Genomic DNA, 21,507 nt, shown 5'->3' with positions numbered 1-21,507 from the left:
CCGTGGCATACGGAGCTCCATCGCAGTCTTTAACACTGGTAGCATGCCGCGACAGTGTGGACGTGAACCGTATGTGCAGTTGACGGACTTTGAGCGAGGGCGTATAGTGGGCATGCGGGAGGCCGGGTGGACGTACCGCCGAATTGCTCAACACGTGGGGCGTGAGGTCTCCACAGTACATCGATGTTGTCGCCAGTGGTCGGCGGAAGGTGCACGTGCCCGTCGACCTGGGACCGGACCGCAGCGACGCACGGATGCACGCCAAGACCGTAGGATCCTACGCAGTGCCGTAGGGGACCGCACCGCCACTTCCCAGCAAATTAGGGACACTGTTGCTCCTGGGGTATCGGCGAGGACCATTCGCAACCGTCTCCATGAAGCTGGGCTACGGTCCCGCACACCGTTAGGCCGTCTTCCGCTCACGCCCCAACATCGTGCAGCCCGCCTCCAGTGGTGTCGCGACAGGCGTGAATGGAGGGACGAATGGAGACGTGTCGTCTTCAGCGATGAGAGTCGCTTCTGCCTTGGTGCCAATGATGGTCGTATGCGTGTTTGGCACCGTGCAGGTGAGCGCCACAATCAGGACTGCATACGACCGAGGCACACAGGGCCAACACCCGGCATCATGGTGTGGGGAGCGATCTCCTACACTGGCCGTACACCACTGGTGATCGTCGAGGGGACACTGAATAGTGCACGGTACATCCAAACCGTCATCGAACCCATCGTTCTACCATTCCTAGACCGGCAAGGGAACTTGCTGTTCCAACAGGACAATGCACGTCCGCATGTATCCCGTGCCACCCAACGTGCTCTAGAAGGTGTAAGTCAACTACCCTGGCCAGCAAGATCTCCGGATCTGTCCCCCATTGAGCATGTTTGGGACTGGATGAAGCGTCGTCTCACGTGGTCTGCACGTCCAGCACGAACGCTGGTCCAACTGAGGCGCCAGGTGGAAATGGCATGGCAAGCCGTTCCACAGGACTACATCCAGCATCTCTACGATCGTCTCCATTGGAGAATAGCAGCCTGCATTGCTGCGAAAGGTGGATATACACTGTACTAGTACTGTACTAGTGCCGACATTGTGCATGCTCTGTTGCCTGTGTCTATGTGCCTGTGGTTCTGTCAGTGTGATCATGTGATGTATCTGACCCCAGGAATGTGTCAATAAAGTTTCCCCTTCCTGGGACAATGAATTCACGGTGTTCTTATTTCAATTTCCAGGAGTGTAATATCATCACATGTTTTAGAAAATATACTATTTTTATTGAAATCCAGAGAAAATAGTGGCATAGTGTGGCTATGTATTACCCTGAGACCGTCAGTTGATAATCTCTGGCCGGCTGGAGTGGCCGAGCGGTTCTAGGCGCTACAGTCTGGAACGGTTGCAGGTTCGAATCCTGTCTCGGTCATGGATGTGTGTGATGTCCTTAGGTTAGTTGGGTACTTAGTTCTAAGTTCTAGCGGAATGATGATCTCAGAAGTTAAGTCCCATAGCGCTGAGAGCCATTTGAACCATTTTGATAATCTCTGGCTGCATTTCCGGTTTTATGTTAATCCAAGCAATGTCCATGTTTACGCTGGGGCTTTCGGCGGTGCTGTATCGTGCCTTCACCACATGGTGCCGCAAATCATCGATTCACCACGGCCTCGATGACCACTCCCCATAGGTAACGTGCAGATGTGGCGGACTACATAGAAGCTTTCGAAATGTGGTGCTACAGAAGAATGCTGAAGATTAGATGGGTGGATCACATAACTAATGATGAGGTATTGAATAGAACTGGGGAGAAGAGGAGCTTGTGGCACAACTTGACTAGAAGAAGGGATCGGTTGGTAGGACATGTACTGAGACATCGAGGGATCACTAATTTAGTATTGGAGGGCAGCGTGAAGGGTAAAAATTGTAGAGGGAGACCAAGAGATGAATACACTAAGCAGATTCAGAAGGATGTTGGCTGCAGTAGATACTGGGAGATGAAGGAGCTTGCACAGGATAGAGTAGCATGGAGAGCTGCATCAAACCAGTCTCAGGACTGAAGACCACAACAACAAGAACAACATCGATTGATATTAGGTGATCACAACGGACCACAACATTAACTCATGTAAACTTCTGATGCTGTGAACCTTATCCTGTAGTGTCACTTAAATTCAGTATTTACGTTCTAAACCTGTCGGTGTTGTATAAGTGGTGAAACCACGTGATATCCATAGTTACTTTGTACGTAGGGGGCACTCTTTATCGTTGATGACCGCAGTTTCCATTTATTTAAAACCCAGCATTGAGTTTTATTTCTAGTATTTAGTACACCTACTTTGGAAGCCAGCATGACGATTGCGTGCCAGGAGTAAGGGGCTACCTACATATTTTAAGGTTTCACTACATACCATGCGATTCCCATCATAGTCAAACACTTTTTTGAAAATTTTTCATACATTATTACTCTAACCATGTACTGAGACTTTTTGATTATAAAATGGCCTGAGGATGGTACTGTGCATCGAAACCGGTAGCCAGTGAGCAATATAAAAAATTGCGGCTACAGACTAAAACATATTTTTTTCTGATTGCGTCTGGAATATGTAAAGGTGTGTGATTCAAGCCAATTTGTCTCCAAAGAGCGTCAATAATTAGAATGATGTGTATTCATGTAAAATCAAGAAAGGTACCGCTCAATTGTAGTAAGATCACCAAAGGCAGAGATTGCACTATCAACCGTTGTCTAGATACGTCGGAACATGAGAGACTTCTTTGTCTTTAACGTTGGATATCGTAAAACATTGACAAAATTAACACGGTAACGTGTACATAGAAAGAAGTAACATATAGTTTGAAGACTTCCATGAAGGAAAAAACTCTTAGACGAAATAAAATGGACAGTTTATATTTTTGTTCCGTATCGTTTAGTGTAACAAATTCAGCCACGGCCAACATGTAGAGATGGTTACTTTAGTCACTTGTCGTATGTAATAGTAGAAAATCGGTTGAAACTTCCCGGCAGGCTAAAGCCGTGCGCCAGATCGAGACTCTAACTCTGGACCATTGCCCTTCGCGGGAAAGTACTCTACCAACTGAGCTACCCAGGCACGACTCACAACCCATCCTCACAGCTCCTATTCCGCCAGTACCTTGTCTCCTACTGTGAGGACGGTTCGTGCTTGGGTAGCCCAGTTGGTAGAGCACTCGCCCGCGAATGGCAATGGCGCCGAGTTAGAGTCTCGGCCCGGTAGACAGTTTTTATCTGCCAGGATGTTTCATATCAGTGCTCACTCCGCTGCAAAGTGAAAATCTCGTTCTAGAAAAACTGTTCCTTACGATGCTACTTCATTAGTGTAGATTATTCAATCGTCGCCAACGTGTACGGGTCATTATCTTCGGTCGCCTGTCGCATGCAAGAATAGAAAATCCGCCACCAAACAGAGAAGAACGGGTTGGGAATGGAAGATGCAGAACATTTTATGAAGTAAAATTCTTCAACAAAAGTTTCTGCTTTACACGCTACGATTAACATTTATCTCAGTGCCACGTTACTGGTTATTGGTAATAACATTGATAAAAACAAAATACTGTTATGTGGACTCGTTTTCGAATTCTTTGCTCTTGTGATTACCAGAAGTGACCAGTCTGTAGCAGCGGTTGAGCCCCAGAGAAGCAACAGCCTTCGTAAGCAGGCGTGGCCACGTGGGTGAACAGCCACGTCAGGCTGAATCGAAGCTGTACCGGCTACTGCTCTGACTAGTCGTGATTACGAATTCGGACTTCGAAATTGTTTCACCGCAGAAGATAGTAACACAGTCTATCCTTTGTATCATCGTACGAACGTCTAAATGGCAGGTATTGAGATAACCGATCGCGGAAAATAAAAGCAACTACAATCGTTACGCAGTGGAAAGTAATCAGAAGCAGATGAGACACCTATAAGATTCTATAAATACGACGGTTGAATGACAAGTAAGCCTCCACCTTCGTTAATGTGGTTTGGACGGGAATATTTTAATAAATCAATCGCAGAAATAATCCTTAGATTGCGATCTTTAATTACCAATATTCACTTTTCCCTATATTCACCAGCCAGTTGGACACATGTCCGCCAACGATGAACAAATTTTCTGAAGCCGTCACGGAAGAAGTCGATACTCTGTTTCTGCGACCACAGTCTCACAGTTACCTCAACTTCTTCATCAGAATCATAATGATGTCGTTTTCATTATCGGGAACAGATGGAAGTCAGTCGTTGTTAAATATGAACTGTATGGAGTGTAGCCATGTATGGAAGTGAAACATGGACGATAACCAGTTTGGACAAGAAGAGAATAGAAGCTTTCGAAATGTGGTGCTACAGAAGAATGCTGAAGATAAGGTGGGTAGATCACGTAACTAATGAGGAGGTATTGAATAGGATTGGGGAGAAGAGAAGTTTGTGGCACAACTTGACTAGAAGAAGGGATCGGTTGGTAGGACATGTTTTGAGGCATCAAGGGATCACAAATTTAGCATTGGAGGGCAGCTTGGAGGGTAAAAATCGTAGAGGGAGACCAAGAGATGAATACACTAAGCAGATTCAGAAGGATGTAGGTTGCAGTAGGTACTGGGAGATGAAGAAGCTTGCACAGGATAGAGTAGCATGGAGACTGCATCAAACCAGTCTCAGGACTGAAGACCACAACAACAACAACAACATGGAGGACGTCGTACGGTGGTGAGATTCAGACTGAAGTTCTGCTGTGGTGGCACGTGAAGTGTATGGTTTGGCATTGTCATGCTGCAGGAAAGCATTTACCTTTTCCTTTCGGGCCCTTGTCAGCCGTCGTTTCAGAGTTCGCAGCGTTGTGATGTAACGTTCTGAATTTATTGTTGCTCCGCGATCAAGGAAATCAACATGGATAACATGGATAGCACCATCTGCGTCCCAGGACACTGTGGTGATGATTTTTCCCGCTCAGGGCTGCGTCTTGAATTTCTTTTTCTGGTGTGAGTCTTTGTGTCGATATTCCCCATGTTTCGTCTCCTGCCACAATTAAATGGAGAAAGTCGTCGCCTTCATTCTCGTAACGCGAGAGGAGTTCCTGGCAAATTTCAAGTCTGTGCACTTTCATTTCAGGAGTCAGTATCCGGGGTACCCATCGTGCACAGATCTTCCGATAGCCAAGAAAAGCAATAATGTGACCCCAATTCCTCTCTGAGCGATACGACGATAGTCCTGAACCTGTCAACATTTTGCTTTTGAAACTCGGTGGTTGCTGTCACGCAGTTCAGATTTTCCCACCTCAACATCTTTAAACTTACTCGCCCAACGACGCACAGTACTCACATCAACAAAATCACCATAAACTGCTTTCATTCTCTGATGAATCTCCTTCGGGGTGACACCTTCTGCTGTCAAGAATTCAATGACTGCACGTTGCTGAAATCGCATTGACCGACCGTATGCGCACGATTCCATACTTTATACTGTAACAACACAACCGTTCAATGCTAAGGCTTCCCGCCAATTGGAGCTGTAGAGAAGAGGCTACTTAACAAGCCACTACCTGCCGCATACCATTGCTGCCAACTGTTGCATAGTTAAAAAAGGTGGAGGCATTACTTTCAGTCAACCCTCGCATTACGCGAAAGAACTTGCTCCCCACCTAGAAGCAGTTTATTGTAGATCACTTGAGCAACGAAGGGTACCTAGCGACTGGTGAAAAACCGAAGTCATTTTAGTTTTCAAGAAAGGCTGTAGAACAGATGCATACAATTATAGACCTACATTGTTGACGTCATTCTGTTGTAGAATTATAAAACAAGTTTTATGCTCAAGAATTACGCCCTTTCTGGAAAACAAAAACGTGCTTTATAAATATCAAACTCAGCTCGCTGTGTTCTCCCATGAGATTTAGCACCGTAGACAACGGCGCTCAGGTAAATATTGTTCTGTGACTTCAGGAACGCACTTGACACCATTCCACACTGTCGTTTAGTGAAAAAATGCGAACTTCCCGAGTATCGGAGCAGATTCGATACTGGAATCAAGACTTCCTTGCAGACAGAACTCAACACGTCACTCTTAATGTAATTTTTGGAGTACCCGATGAAGCATGAAAGGATTGTTACAGAGTACATAAATGACGTAGTAAAAAGTGTCGGATGCTGTTTAAGACTGAAAGCAGATGATGTGTTTGTCTTCAAGAAAGTAATATCAACAGAAGACAGTATCGGTCCGAAAATGGCCTGCAGAGGATTGATGAACGGTGCTGCCTCTGGCAATTGGCTGCAGCCTCCGACAATTGACCCTTAGCATAAATAACTGATGTAACATACTGAAGATACATTTTCACATGTATATATATACTCGTATATAACCGTAAAATATACAGCAGTGACTATCCAAAGCGACCTTAAGTGAAACGATCACATAAAACAAATAGCAGATGCCAAACAGAGATTCATAGTAAGACTCTTGAGGAAATGTAACTCATTCAGGAAGGAAGTGGCTTATAATGCGTTTGTTCGAGCGATTCTTGAGTGTTGTTGATCGACATGGCACCCTTACCAGGTAGGACTGATAGAAGAAAACAATACAAAAGAAATGTTGTGCATCACGGAGAGGTTTAATATTGAAATTTCGAGAGAGCACTTACCAGGAGGAGTTGGACATAATATTACTTCCTTCCACCTACATTTTGCGTGATGACCACGATGAGAAGATTCTAGAAATTAGAGCCAATACGAAGGCTTACAATCATTCTTCCCTCGTTCCATTCGAAATTGGAACTGAGTAGGGTACCAGGAGTACCCTCCTCCGCACACCATTACGTGACTTGCGAAGAATGATGTATATGTAGCATATCGAGCAATTTTCCTAGTAGACACTGAAGTTCCTCCCGTCAAGTCTAGCAACAAAACGGGGAATGTAGTTGCGAACTTTTCTGTCTGTGTTCTCTTGCTCAACTCAGCTTCCTTATACTACTCATAATATTATTTGTTAGCAAATTCCTATTGCCTAACAGCCTCCGTTCCCCAGCTAATGCAAACACGCACGTACCAAAACTGCTCCTGTGTAAAAGAGTTCCATTTTTAATTAATACTTAGATCAGCACACTGTCGTGTTGAAAATATTGTCAGGCTCCTTTGACTGTCTTTTCAATTGTGTTAATGTTGCTAACTTTCTTACAGAAGAAGAACAACAAGCCGTTAGTAGAGTCGCTCGGACAATGGCTTTTCGGAAACCAGCTTCAGTGCCATTGTCTAAAAAGGTGCCTTTACCTATCTCTACGCCATCCATCCCGCAGACAGTCCGCCCCGGTAGCTGAGTGGTCAGCGCGACGTCATGTCATGTCAAGGGGCCCGGGTTCGATTCACGGCTGGGTCGGAGATTTTTCTTCGCTCCGGCTCTGCGTGTTGTGTTGTCCTCATCATCATATTATCCCTATCAACATGCAAGTCGCCGAAGTGGCGTCAACTCAAAAGACTTGCACCAGGTGAACGGACTACCCGAATGGTGGCCCTAGCCATACGACATTACATTTCATCCCACAGACATATTACAAGTCTTCCTACCTAATGCTGTTTATATTATACAAGTAAACAGCACACGTCATTGTTCAAAGGAAAACAAACGAAATTCAATAAGGTACATGAAATCAAATAACTCACGTAATTATTCACGCTCAACTGTATCCACGTGTTATATTATAGCCCCTCTAATGCTTCCAGCATATCGATAATGTTTCATTGTGCCCAGAACGCCTTTTTTTCACTTTTTTCCTCACTTCGTTCATCATTCGATACTGATCATCGTAAATATACTTACTTTTCACAACGTACATAGTGCTTTGCTTCCGTAATGCTTTGTGTACTTCAACTTACGGACCCGCTTCACCCATAAATTTCGTAAAACAACATATACAAAATGCAGCCCAACTAGAATACTGTTTCTGTGCACACATTTTGTCTCCCCTTCACAGAAAACAATGCTGTAAAGCTGAGAAATATTCCCTCGTATCAGTTATATTCATCGTTCTTACTTTTTTCGAAACTTCTGCTAACTAAAACGCTTTTTGTTATACAACGTTTTTGTCTAAACACGGCACTATATACAACAGTACAACATTACAGCATGCCCTGTTCCAGCATCGATAATTTTATCAGTTTTATGAAATCGTCATACTCTCAGTGTATAATTGCATTTGCTTATACTCTGTGTATCGTATCCTTTAGTTGAGTTTTTACAACAATATACTCGTTACGTATTTAATTCACTTTGTGGAGTTTTTATAACCTTTCATCGGTACCGTCGTCACAGTATTAGCACATTCTGCTGTAGCACATGAAATTCATAACTTTTGTTCCCTAATTAGTTTTCTCTGCCTTGTGACTTCTATACTTTCCGGATGTTGTATACTCCAAATTCGGACCTCTCCCATCACCCATGCATGTTTTCGCAACTTCGTTGCAGTTTTCCTCTAAAGACATATTTCATTGCGAAATTTTCGCCCGTGAATAACTAATGCTTAATAAACAAAAATAGCTCTATGTGCATCTGCTGTTGGCGACCTCCAACTGCATCAATGCCTGCCAATCCTTATCCTTAACATAAACTTCAATTCCTCCCCCACTATCCATATTTACGCTATTTATCTAGCATTGTTAGTTCCAGTAATACGATAAAGCTTCTCTGACATTGAATCTGCATACAGTCAATTATGCAATCATTTACATAGGATGCCTCTTCTAAGAGTCATCAGGGACGTTTACTCTGGTGCTTCAGTAGATATTCACAATTTCGTTTCTGCACTGTATACCTAGAGTCAGTCCAAACAATTAGTGTTTGTCATGTCTTTCATGCGAAAGACAATGTCTACGGAAAGCTTCGGTTTGTTTCCCATTACGAACAAAATTATTTTTAAAGCGGATAATTACGTGCCCATTCGATAGAGCAGCCCCAGACCAGTATAGTGATACATTTGTTTCATCGATATGTGTTAAGAGGAACGGTAAAACTCGTGTAATAGTACATCTACATCTACATCTACATCTATACTCCGCGAGCCACCTTACGGTGTGTGGCGGAGGGTACTTATTGTACCACTATCTGATCCCCCCTTCCCTGTTCCATTCACGAATTGTGCGTGGGAAGAACGACTGCTTGTAAGTCTCCGAATTTGCTCTAATTTCTCGGATCTTTTCGTTGTGATCATTACGCGAGATATATGTGGGCGGTAGTAATATGTTGCCCATCTCTTCCCGGAATGTGCTCTGTCGTAATTTCGATAATAAACCTCTCCGTATTGCGTAACGCCTTTCTTGAAGTGTCCGCCACTGGAGCTTGTTCAGCATCTCCGTAACGCTCTCGCGCTGACTAAATGTCCCCATGACGAATCGCGCTGCTTTTCGCTGGATCATGTCTATCTCTTCTATTAATCCAACCTGGTAAGGGTCCCATACTGATGAGCAATACTCAAGAATCGGACGAACAAGCGTTTTGTAAGCTACTTCTTTCGTCGATGAGTCACATTTTCTTAGAATTCTTCCTATGAATCTCAACCTGGCGCCTGCTTTTCCCACTATTTGTTTTATGTGATCATTCCACTTCAGATCGCTCCGGATAGTAACTCCTAAGTATTTTACGGTCGTTACCGCTTCCAATGATTTACCACCTATGGCATAATCGTACTGGAATGGATTTCTGCCCCTATGTATGCGCATTATATTACATTTATCTACGTTTAGGGAAAGCTGCCAGCTGTCGCACCATGCATTAATCCTCTGCAGGTCCTCCTGGAGTACGTACGAGTCTTCTGATGTTGCTACTTTCTTGTAGACAACCGTGTCATCTGCAAATAGCCTCACGGAGCTACCGATGTTGTCAACTAAGTCATTTATGTATATTGTAAACAATAAAGGTCCTATCACGCTTCCCTGCGGTACTCCCGAAATTACCTCTACATCTGCAGATTTTGAACCGTTAAGAATGACATGTTGTGTTCTTTCTTCTAGGAAATCCTGAATCCAATCACAAACCTGGTCCGATATTCCGTAAGCTCGTATTTTTTTCACTAAACGTAAGTGCGGAACCGTATCAAATGCCTTCCTGAAGTCCAGGAATACGGCATCAATCTGCTCGCCAGTGTCTACGGCACTGTGAATTTCTTGGGCAAATAGGGCGAGCTGAGTTTCACATGATCTCTGTTTGCGGAATCCATGTTGGTTATGATGAAGGAGATTTGTATTATCTAAGAACGTCATAATACGAGAACACAAAACATGTTCCATTATTCTACAACAGATTGACGTAAGCGAAATAGGCCTATAATTATTCGCATCTGATTTATGACCCTTCTTGAAAATGGGAACGACCTGCGCTTTCTTCCAGTCGCTAGGTACTTTACGTTCTTCCAGCGATCTACGATAAATTGCTGATAGAAAGGGGGCAAGTTCTTTAGCATAATCACTGTAGAATCTTAAGGGTATCTCGTCTGGTCCGGATGCTTTTCCGCTACTAAGTGATAGCAGTTGTTTTTCATTTCCGATATCGTTTATTTCAATATTTTCCATTTTGGCGTCCGTGCGACGGCTGAAGTCAGGGACCGTGTTACGATTTTCCGCAGTGAAACAGTTTCGGAACACTGAATTCAGTATTTCTGCCTTTCTTCGGTCGTCCTCTGTTTCGGTGCCATCGTGGTCAACGAGTGACTGAATAGGGGATTTAGATCCGCTTACCGATTTTACATATGACCAAAACTTTTTAGGGTTCTTGTTTAGATTGTTTGCCAATGTTTTATGTTCGAATTCGTTGAATGCTTCTCTCATTGCTCTCTTTACGCTCTTTTTCGCTTCGTTCAGCTTTTCCTTATCAGCTATGATTCGACTACTCTTAAACCTATGATGAAGCTTTCTTTGTTTCCGTAGTACCTTTCGTACATGATTGTTATACCACGGTGGATCTTTCCCCTCGCTTTGGACCTTAGTCGGTACGAACTTATCTAAGGCGTACTGGAAGATGTTTCTGAATTTTTTCCATTTTTGTTCGACATCCTCTTCCTCAGAAATGAACGTTTGATGGTGGTCACTCAGATATTCTGCGATTTGTGCCCTATCACTCTTGTTAAGCAAATATATTTTCCTTCCTTTCTTGGCATTTCTTATTACACTTGTAGTCATTGATGCAACCACTGACTTATGATCACTGATACCCTCTTCTACATTCACGGAGTCGAAAAGTTCCGGTCTATTTGTTGCTATGAGGTCTAAAACGTTAGCTTCACGAGTTGGTTCTCTAACTATCTGCTCGAAGTAATTCTCGGACAAGGCAGTCAGGATAATGTCACAAGAGTCTCTGTCCCTGGCTCCAGTTCTGATTGTGTGACTATCCCATTCTATACCTGGTAGATTGAAGACTCCCTCTATTACAATAGTATGATCACGAAACTTCTTCACGACGTTCTGCAGGTTCTCTCTGAGGCGCTCAACTACTACGGTTGCTGATGCAGGTGGTCTATAGAAGCATCCGACTATCATATCTGACCCACCTTTGATACTTAACTTAACCCAGATTATTTCACATTCGCATTCGCTAATAACTTCACTGGATATTATTGAATTCTTTACTGCTATAAATACTCCTCCACCATTGGCGTTTATCCTATCCTTGCGGTATATATTCCATTCTGTGTCTAGGATTTCGTTACTGTTCACTTCCGGTTTTAACCAACTTTCCGTTCCTAATACTATATGCGCACTATTTCCTTCAATAAGAGATACTAATTGAGGAACCTTGCCCTGGATACTCCTGCAGTTTACCAATATTACGTTAACTTTTCCTGTTTTTGGTCTCTGAGGACGGACGTTCTTTATCAACGATGATAATGTCCTCTCTGGTAAGCCGTCAGCTATTTTATCGTTTCGCCCAAGGGGGGATCCCTCTAACCTAAAAAACCCCCGTGTGCACGCCACACGTACTCTGCTACCCTAGTAGCTGCTTCCGGTGTGTAGTGCACGCCTGACCTGTCTAGGGGGGCCCTACAGTTCTCCACCCAATAACGGAGGTCGATGAATTTGCAACCATTATAGTCGCAGAGTCGTCTGAGCCTCTGGTTTAGACCCTCCACACGGCTCCAAACCAGAGGACCGCGATCGACTCTGGGCACTATGCTGCAGATATTAAGCTCAGCTTGCACTCCGCGTGCGATGCTGGTTGTCTTCACCAAATCAGCCAGCCGCCGGAAGGAACCAAGGATGGCCTCAGAACCCAAGCGGCAGGCGTCATTCGTTCCGACATGTGCTACTATCTGCAGCCAGTCACACCCAGTGCGTTCAATAGCTGCCGGAAGGGCCTCCTCCACATTACGGACGAGACCCCCCGGCAAGCACACCGAGTGCACACTGGCATTCTTCCCCGACCTACCCGCTATTTTCCTGAGGGGCTCCATAACCCGCCTAACGTTGGAGCTCCCTATAACTAATAGGCCCGCCCTCTGTGACTGTCGGGACCTTGCCGGAGAATCGGCCACTGGCCCAACAGGCGAGGCATCCTGTGGTGGCTCGGAAACGATGTCATCACCACTAGAAGCACCCCGTACCTGTTGGAAAGGGGTAAGGCAGCTGCCACGCGGCCAGATCCCACCTTCGCCTTTCGGCCAGGCACGCGGGAGCCCACCACTGTCCGCCATTCACCCTGGAGTGATGGCTGACCGGTAAGATGCTCACTGCCGGAAGACGCAGCGACATCAGGGGTTCCATGTGATTCCAAGGCCACCGAAGTAGGCATAGGTCTCACCACAGTTGCCCCAACGCCACTACGAGCCGACGCCTGCGCCTCGAGCTCGATGAGCCTAACAGACAAAGCCTCCACCTGCCCCCGAAGAGTGGCCAATTCTCCTTGCGTCCGCTCACAACAACCACAGTCCCTACACATGACTATGTTTACCCTACTCTATACGGTGACAAATTCCCAAGATAATCTTCTGATGAGCTACTCTGATAATCAAGAAACACTCACTGAAATACGAGACGCGAAAACTACGCTAGGTTTTCCCAGAAAAACTATTTAAAAGCTAAGCGCAGCAAATAAGTACAAAAACGCTTTATACAAACAGTACTCGCTGCTGCTGGTGCTCTCGCTCTGGCTGTCACAAGACAACTGCTGATTCAAGTGACTAGTGGCTAACGGCCGCGAAACAAACAAAAGACGGTTTTAGGGCGCTTTCTGTTCTAAACGATCAAGAAAACACTAAGAAATCTAACACGAAAACTACGTAAAGTTTTATCAAGAACTGTTAGTTACTATGCAGAGCAGATAAACACAAATAGAATCCCTTCCTTAGTGGAAGGTCGTAAACAAAATGCAAAATAAACGCTTTATACAAACAGTACTCGCTGCTGCTGGTGCTCTCGCTCTGGCTGTCACAAGACAACTGCTGATTCAAGTGACTAGTGGCTAACGGCCGCGAAACAAACAAAAGACGGTTTTAGGGCGCTTTCTGTTCTAAACGATCAAGAAAACACTAAGAAATCTAACACGAAAACTACGTAAAGTTTTATCAAGAACTGTTAGTTACTATGCAGAGCAGATAAACACAAATAGAATCCCTTCCTTCGTGGAAGGTCGTAAACAAAATGCAAAATAAACGCTTTATACAAACAGTACTCGCTGCTGCTGGTGCTCTCGCTCTGGCTGTCACAAGACAACTGCAATAGCGACGGCACTGCAACTGGCCCGCGCTGGCTGCTACCGCCAAGCATGAACCCGCTACTGAGTCGCTGCTGGACTTCCGTTTATTCATCACTGTCAATACATAACGAGAAAATGAATTTCAGATTAGACTAATTTGGGAACGCTCTATCTAGTAGGCACGTATAATTCCGATTTAACTTATATTTGTTTATTTCTTCCATGGGAAGCTTACCAACGCTTTCTGTTCATATTGCGCGTCGCGTGAAAGACGTGACAAAATGTTTCGATTGCCCCAGCTACAGAATGAAAAAACTAAATTGCAGGTATCTACCGAAACACCAGCGAAAATGCTCCTGACGACTCTTTGAAAAGACACTTGCTACAAATTTCATCACCGTTTGCTCAAAACGAAAAAAAAAGTTCAAATGTGTGTGAAATCTTATGAGACGTAACTGCTAAGGTCATCAGTCCCTGAGCTTACACACTACTAAACCTAGCTTATCCTAAGGACAAACACACACACCCATGCCCGAGGGAGGACTCGAACCTCCGCCGGGACCAGCAGCACAGTCCATGACTGCAGCGCCTTAGACCGATCGGCTAAGCCTGCGCGGCGCTCAAAACGAATACACCTTCTTGCATTATTGTTGACTCAACATCGGACTATATTCCGCAGGAAATCATTCGTTTTTGTGTTCTTTTCACCTAGGGGGCGTAATTTTACTTCGCCAGTGTAGTTTATTAGGTAGATGCCTCTCAAGACTTTTTGTGTTTGATAATTAGGTGACCTGAGCTCCCTCGCCTGCTCCGTGTTGTCTAACGATCTAAACACTGAGTAAAACTCATTTTTCAGCGATGCGCCTGTAAAGACAAATTGTATTGGTGCTGTCTTCTACTCTAGATCAGACATATTATTACAATGAATTCTTGATTATCCTACGTTGCTACATACAACAGTATCCATATTGCTAGCTTCGTTCACAGATTTACCTTGCGCCACAACTGCTTTCCATAGAATCATGCCAATGTACTGAGGTACTCAATTTCTGAAGAGACCTCGTCAACCTCATGTGCACTGTCCACGAGTCTTTGACAGGTAAAGTTTATAATTTGTTCAGGCGAATCTGCATCTCTACCCTACACCTGCTTAATTTCTTGTTACGAGCTTTCCTTCACTCCATTCATTTTCTGCGTAGATTACGAAGCGCACTGTTTGTCCCTTCTTCAGTTGCTTCTTTCTCTTGCTCGACCTTTTGACTATTTTGTTCCCGAAAACGCTTCAACTCTCTGGCAAATTCTATTCATAGCGTTACAAATTGAGAATCTATGTCCCAACAATTTCTGGTACCCTTGGACGTAACGCTTGAACTCAAATAACAACAACAACAACAACAACAACAACAATAATAATAATAATAATAATAATAAACCCCGTGGAGGCCCGGGAAAAGAATAGGCCTCCGGTATGTTCTGCCAGTCGTAAAAGGCGACGAAAAGAACAAACCACTAATAGGGCTAACCCACCTTTTAGTGTGATTACTTGGTTCAGGACAGAACTAAAGAAGCCTCGGACAAGCGCCGTCATGGTCGGGGACGACGCTTGAACCCTATGCCCGCCCACAATGGTAACGACACTGCTAACCAACTGGAAAATGATTTAAATCCGAATAGAGGTGTTTTGCAGGATATGCTTCCTGCAACCACCCTAGAAGGAAAACAAAGACAGAGGATGAGATGGTCAGATGAAGTTAATCGACACCTCATGTTCTGTTATTACCAAGCAACAAACCTAGGAACCAACACAACTGGATACAGATCATAAGTATACACAACATTTATTACCAGATACCCGGAATTAAAATTTTTAACAGAACAACGACTAGCTGATCAGATCCGTGGAATAATCAGAAATAACAGGATACCCCAGTCAGAATTAGAAAACATCAAACAACAAGTACAACAAATACTGGAACAAAATAATGTGCAATCAGAAGAAGAAGAAAACACAGTAATGGACTCAAACATCCCAGAGCAAACAAAGAAAGACCAACACGCATCAATTAAACAATCAGAGGAAAACGAAATCTTAAGACAGCCGCCAGAACAAGCACAAATAGAACACGAAGAGACACACGTGTTAGATGTAGACGAGAAATTTCAGCTGACATATATAGAATACAAAGACACAAATACAGACATTAGACCATTCTTGCATAGACCGCCAAATAACCCACAAGTCGAAACAACAATAAAAACTATCAACACAATCATACACAACAAAATAAATGAAAACACAACTATGGAAGAGTTACAACTACTGGTTTATATAGGAGCACTCACTACACTAAATATACACACTAGGCAGAGATCAGAACAAACCAACACACAGAAGAAACCCACAAAACCAGCATGGCAACACAGGTTACAGATCAGAATAGAAAAACTGAGAAAAGACATCGGACAGCTAACACAATTTATAAGAAATGAAATATCAGACAAAAAACGAAAAAGGTTAAGTAAAATCTCACAACAAGAAGCAATAGAGCAATTAGATGAAAAAAAGCAGAAATTGCAAGCATTGGCCAAACGACTTAGAAGATACAAAAAAAGTGAAAATAGAAGGAAACAAAACCAAACATTCAACACAAACCAAAAGAGATTTCACCAAACAATGGATAACACACACATTAAAATAGACAATCCACCAATCATAACAGACATGGAACACTTCTGGAGCAGCATATGGTCAAATCCGGTACAACATAACAGGCATGCACGGTGGATACAAGCAGAAACAGACACATACAAGATGATACCACAAATGCCTGAAGTGATAATTTTGCAACATGAAGTCACCCGAGCAATTAATTCTACACACAATTGGAAAGCCCTGGAAATGATAAAATAGCAAATTACTGGCTAAAGAAGTTCACCTCAACACATTCACATCTAACTAAGTTATTTAACAGTTACATTGCAGACCCATACACATTCCCTGATACACTTGCACATGGAATAACCTATCTGAAACCTAAAGATCAAGCAGACACAGCAAGCCCAGCTAAATATCGCCCCATAACATGCCTACCAACAATATACAAAATATTAACTTCAGTCATCACACAGAAATTAATGACACATACAACACAGAACAAAATTATAAATGAAGAACAAAAAGGCTGCTGCAAAGGAGCACGAGGATGTAAAGAGCAACTGATAATTGATACAGAGGTGACATATCAAGCTAAAACTAAACAAAGGTCCCTATACTACGCATACATTGATTACCAAAAAGCCTTTGATAGTGTACCCCACTCATGGTTACTACAGATATTGGAAATATACAAAGTAGATCCTAAATTGATACAGTTTCTAAACACAGTAATGAAAAACTGGAAAACCACACTTAATATCCAAACAAATTCAGATAACATCACATCACAGTCAATACAGATTAAGCGTGGAATATACCAAGGAGACTCATTAAGTCCTTTCTGGTTCTGTCTTGCTCTGAACCCACTATCCAACATGCTAAATAATACAAATTATGGATACAATATTACTGGAACATACCCACACAAAATCACACATTTGCTATACATGGATGATCTAAAACTACTGGCAGCAACAAATCAACAACTCAACCAATTACTAAAGATAACAGAAGTATTCAGCAATGATATAAATATGGCTTTTGGAACAGACAAATGTAAGAAAAATAGCATAGTCAAGGGCAAACACACTAAACAAGAAGATTACATATTGGATAACCACAGCGACGGCATAGAAGCGATGGAAAAAACAGATGCCTATAAATACCTAGGATACAGACAAAAAATAGGAATAGATCATACAAATATTAAAGAAGAACTGAAAGAAAAATATAGACAAAGACTAACAAAAATACTGAAAACAGAATTGACAGCAAGAAACAAGACAAAAGCTATAAATACTTATGCTATACCAGTATTGACCTACTCATTTGGAGTAGTGAAATGGAGTGACACAGACCTAGAAGCACTCAATACACTTACACGATCACAATGCCACAAATATAGAATACATCACATACATTCAGCAACAGAAAGATTCACATTAAGCAGAAAGGAAGGTGGAAGGGGATTTATAGATATAAAAAACCTACATTATGGACAGGTAGACAATTTAAGAAAATTCTTTCTAGAACGAGCAGAAACTAGCAAAATACACAAAGCAATCACTCATATAAATACATCAGCTACACCATTGCAATTTCATAACCACTTCTACAACCCTTTAGATCACATAACATCAACAGATACAAAGAAAGTAAATTGGAAAAAGAAAACACTACACGGCAAGCACCCGTATCATCTAACACAGCCACACATAGATCAAGACGCATCCAACACATGGCTAAGAAACGGCAATATATACAGTGAGACGGAAGGATTCATGATCGCAATAAAGGATCAAACAATAAACACCAGATATTACAGCAAGCATATTATTAAAGATCCCAATACCACAACAGATAAATGCAGACTTTGCAAACAACAAATAGAAACAGTAGATCACATCACAAGTGGATGTACAATACTAGCAAATACAGAATACCCCAGAAGACATGACAATGTAGCAAAAATAATACATCAACAACTTGCCATAAAACATAAACTAATAAAACAACACGTTCCCACATACAAGTACACACCACAAAATGTACTGGAGAATGATGAATACAAATTATACTGGAACAGAACGATTATCACAGATAAAACAACACCACATAACAAGCCTGACATCATACTCACCAATAAAAAGAAGAAATTAACACAACTAATTGAAATATCCATACCCAACACAACAAATATACAGAAGAAAACGGGAGAAAAAATTGAAAAATACATCCAACTGGCTGAGGAAGTCAAGGACATGTGGCATCAGGATAAAGTCGACATTATCCCAATTATACTATCAACTACAGGAGTCATACCTCACAATATCCACCAGTACATCAATGCAATGCAGCTACATCCAAACATATATATACAACTACAAAAATCTGTAATTATTGATACATGTTCAATTACCCGAAAGTTCCTAAATGCAATATAACATATACCATACAGTTACAAGGAAGTCACGCTTGACCGAGGTCCACGTCACGTTCCATTTTTAACCAGACTTAAGTCTGAGAAAAAAAGTCAATAATAATAATATGTCTAGCTACCGTATCGCTTCCTGCCAAGGTCTTGGTTGACTAGCAGCACCGTGATTTATATCTCCGCTCTCATTATGCTTGATTGAACTGTTCCGAGATTCCTACCACTAAATTTTCCATTCACATCTCATTTCTAAAGCTTTCTCGTCAAAACTGTCTTTTATTTCCGTCCCTGACGGTCTATTATTCTTCCTGTCCAGTTAAATAAAAGACGCTCTCACTGATTTACCTCGAAACGCGAAAATGAACTTCAGCGCAATGTAGGTGCAGGACGAACATGTAAGAAGGATAAGGAGCTTATGGGCGCTCAACATAGAGGTTATTGATGAGCATGTAAGACAAGTTACAAAGAAAACAGAAACTTTGAGTCTGAGATCACATGTATGGCCAAACAATATAGGACATAGGAAAAAAACCACTTACTGTGTCCTCGTGTTTATTGCTGAATGCCTACCAGGCCTGTTTTCTGTTCCATTTCGTTGCTGTTAGTGAAGAACAACTTTAAATATTGATAGGGGAAAAAATTTTCTCTAAACAACAAAATATTGGCATATAACAACAAAAGAAAAAAGCATATCAAATTTAAACGAACGCAAAATCTTAGAAATTTGCGATCTTTTACAGAAGCTAGAAATTTAGCGCGAACATCAATGCGAAACGCCTATAATACTTTACACAACGAAACATTATCTCGAAACCTGACAGAAAATCCAAAGAGATTCTGGTCACATGTAAAGTATGGTAGCGCCAAGACACAGTCAATGCCTTCTCTGCGCGATAGCAATGGAAATACTATCGACGACAGTGCTGCGAAAGCAGTGTTTCTAAACATAGCCTTTCGAAATTCTTTCACCAAAAAAGACGAAGTAAATATTCGAGAATTCGAACCAAGAACAGGTCCAACAAGAGCAACTTTGAAGTAAATATCCTGGGAGTAGTGAAGCAACTTAAATCACTTAATAAAAGCAAGTCGTCTGGACCAGACTGTATACCGATTAGGATCCTTTCAGAGTATGCTGACGCAATAGCTCCATATTTAACAATAATATACAGCCGCTCAATCGACGACAATCCCTACTTAAAGACTGGAATGTTGCACAGTTCACATCAATTTTCAACAAAGGTTGTGGTAGTAATCCACTAAATGGAGGCCCCTATCATTAACGTCGATATGTAACAGGATTTGGAACATATATTATGTTCAAACACTATAAATTACTTCGAAGAAAACGGGTCTATTGACACAGTCAACACGAATTTAGAAAACATCGCTCTTGTGAAACACAACTGGCTCCTTAGACACAAAATGTGTTGAGTGTTGTTGACAAGGATTTTCAAATTGATTCCATTTTTCTAGGTTATCAGAAGACATTTGACGCTATACCACACAAGATTACAGATTAAATAAGATTTACTTTTTGTTCCATTGACCCAGGGAGTATAACATAAAAAACGTAACACATCTGAATATAATACCCACTACCCTGATTATTTTTCTGGAGACTGTCAAAAAAGGTGAATACATTACAGTAAACTGGATCTGCTAGTACTTACAGAATTCTCAGAATGAAAGACAATTATCCACTTTTAATAAATGTATGATACACAAAATACCTAATCTTAACTATTGTGACAAAGTGCGGTCAAAACTGAAATCTAACAGCATTTTTAATTAATCTGATCTAATAGTCCATGTTAAGGTATTCATCTACAATGTAGAAGGAGTTGCCTATCAAAAAGTCTTTCAAGCTCTGTTTAAACTGTTCTTTATCTGACACTAAGTTTATTATGGTTACTGGCAATTCGTTGAAAATGTGTTCCTGAATACTGCACCCCTTTATGGATATAGGTAAGTGATTTTAGGTCTTTATGTAGACTGTTCTTATTGCTAGTATTGATACTATGTATTGAGCTGTTGGTTGGAAACAGAGATATATTACTTGCAATAAATTTCATTAACAAATAAATATACTGAGAAGCAGTGGTTAGAATACAAAGTTCTTTCAACAGGTTTCTACATGAAGTTCATGAATTTACACCTTAAATAAGTCATACTATGGAATCTCTTACAGATTATGATCTGCATGTAGTGAGTCTTTTCAAAGTATAATGAGAGTGAATCAGCTTTAAACCACCTATTATGTCAGTGAAAATTTGATTAGAAGGAATTTCTAAATCTGTACTTGATTTGTTACTTATTTCAATGTTTGTATCACCTGCAAACAAATCAAACTTCACATCTGTCAATATAACAGACGAGAGGTCATTATTGTACACAAAATAAAGCAAAGTACCCATGATAGATCCTTGAGGAACGCCACATGTAACTAACTACCTATCAGTTGAAGACTGACTGTTAATTCACAGGTATTTTGCAGCGACACCCTTTGCTTCTTGTTAGACAAGACTCAACCCATTTGACATCACTGCTGGTGGCACCATAATATTCTAATTTATTTAAGAGAATGCTGTGATTCACACAGTCAGAGGCTTTTGACAGGTCACAGAAAATGTCAGTAACCTCTAATTTGTTATCTAAACAATCAAGTATATTCTCATTCGATGTGTAAATAGCTTTCTCTGTATCAGATCACTTAAGAAACAAAAACTGTAACTTACATGATCTAAGGTATTATTTGC

The sequence above is a fragment of the Schistocerca serialis genome, chromosome 4, assembly GCF_023864345.2.
Source record: "Schistocerca serialis cubense isolate TAMUIC-IGC-003099 chromosome 4, iqSchSeri2.2, whole genome shotgun sequence".
NCBI lineage: Eukaryota > Metazoa > Arthropoda > Insecta > Orthoptera > Acrididae > Schistocerca > Schistocerca serialis.
Note: the sequence above shows the minus strand (reverse complement) of the source record.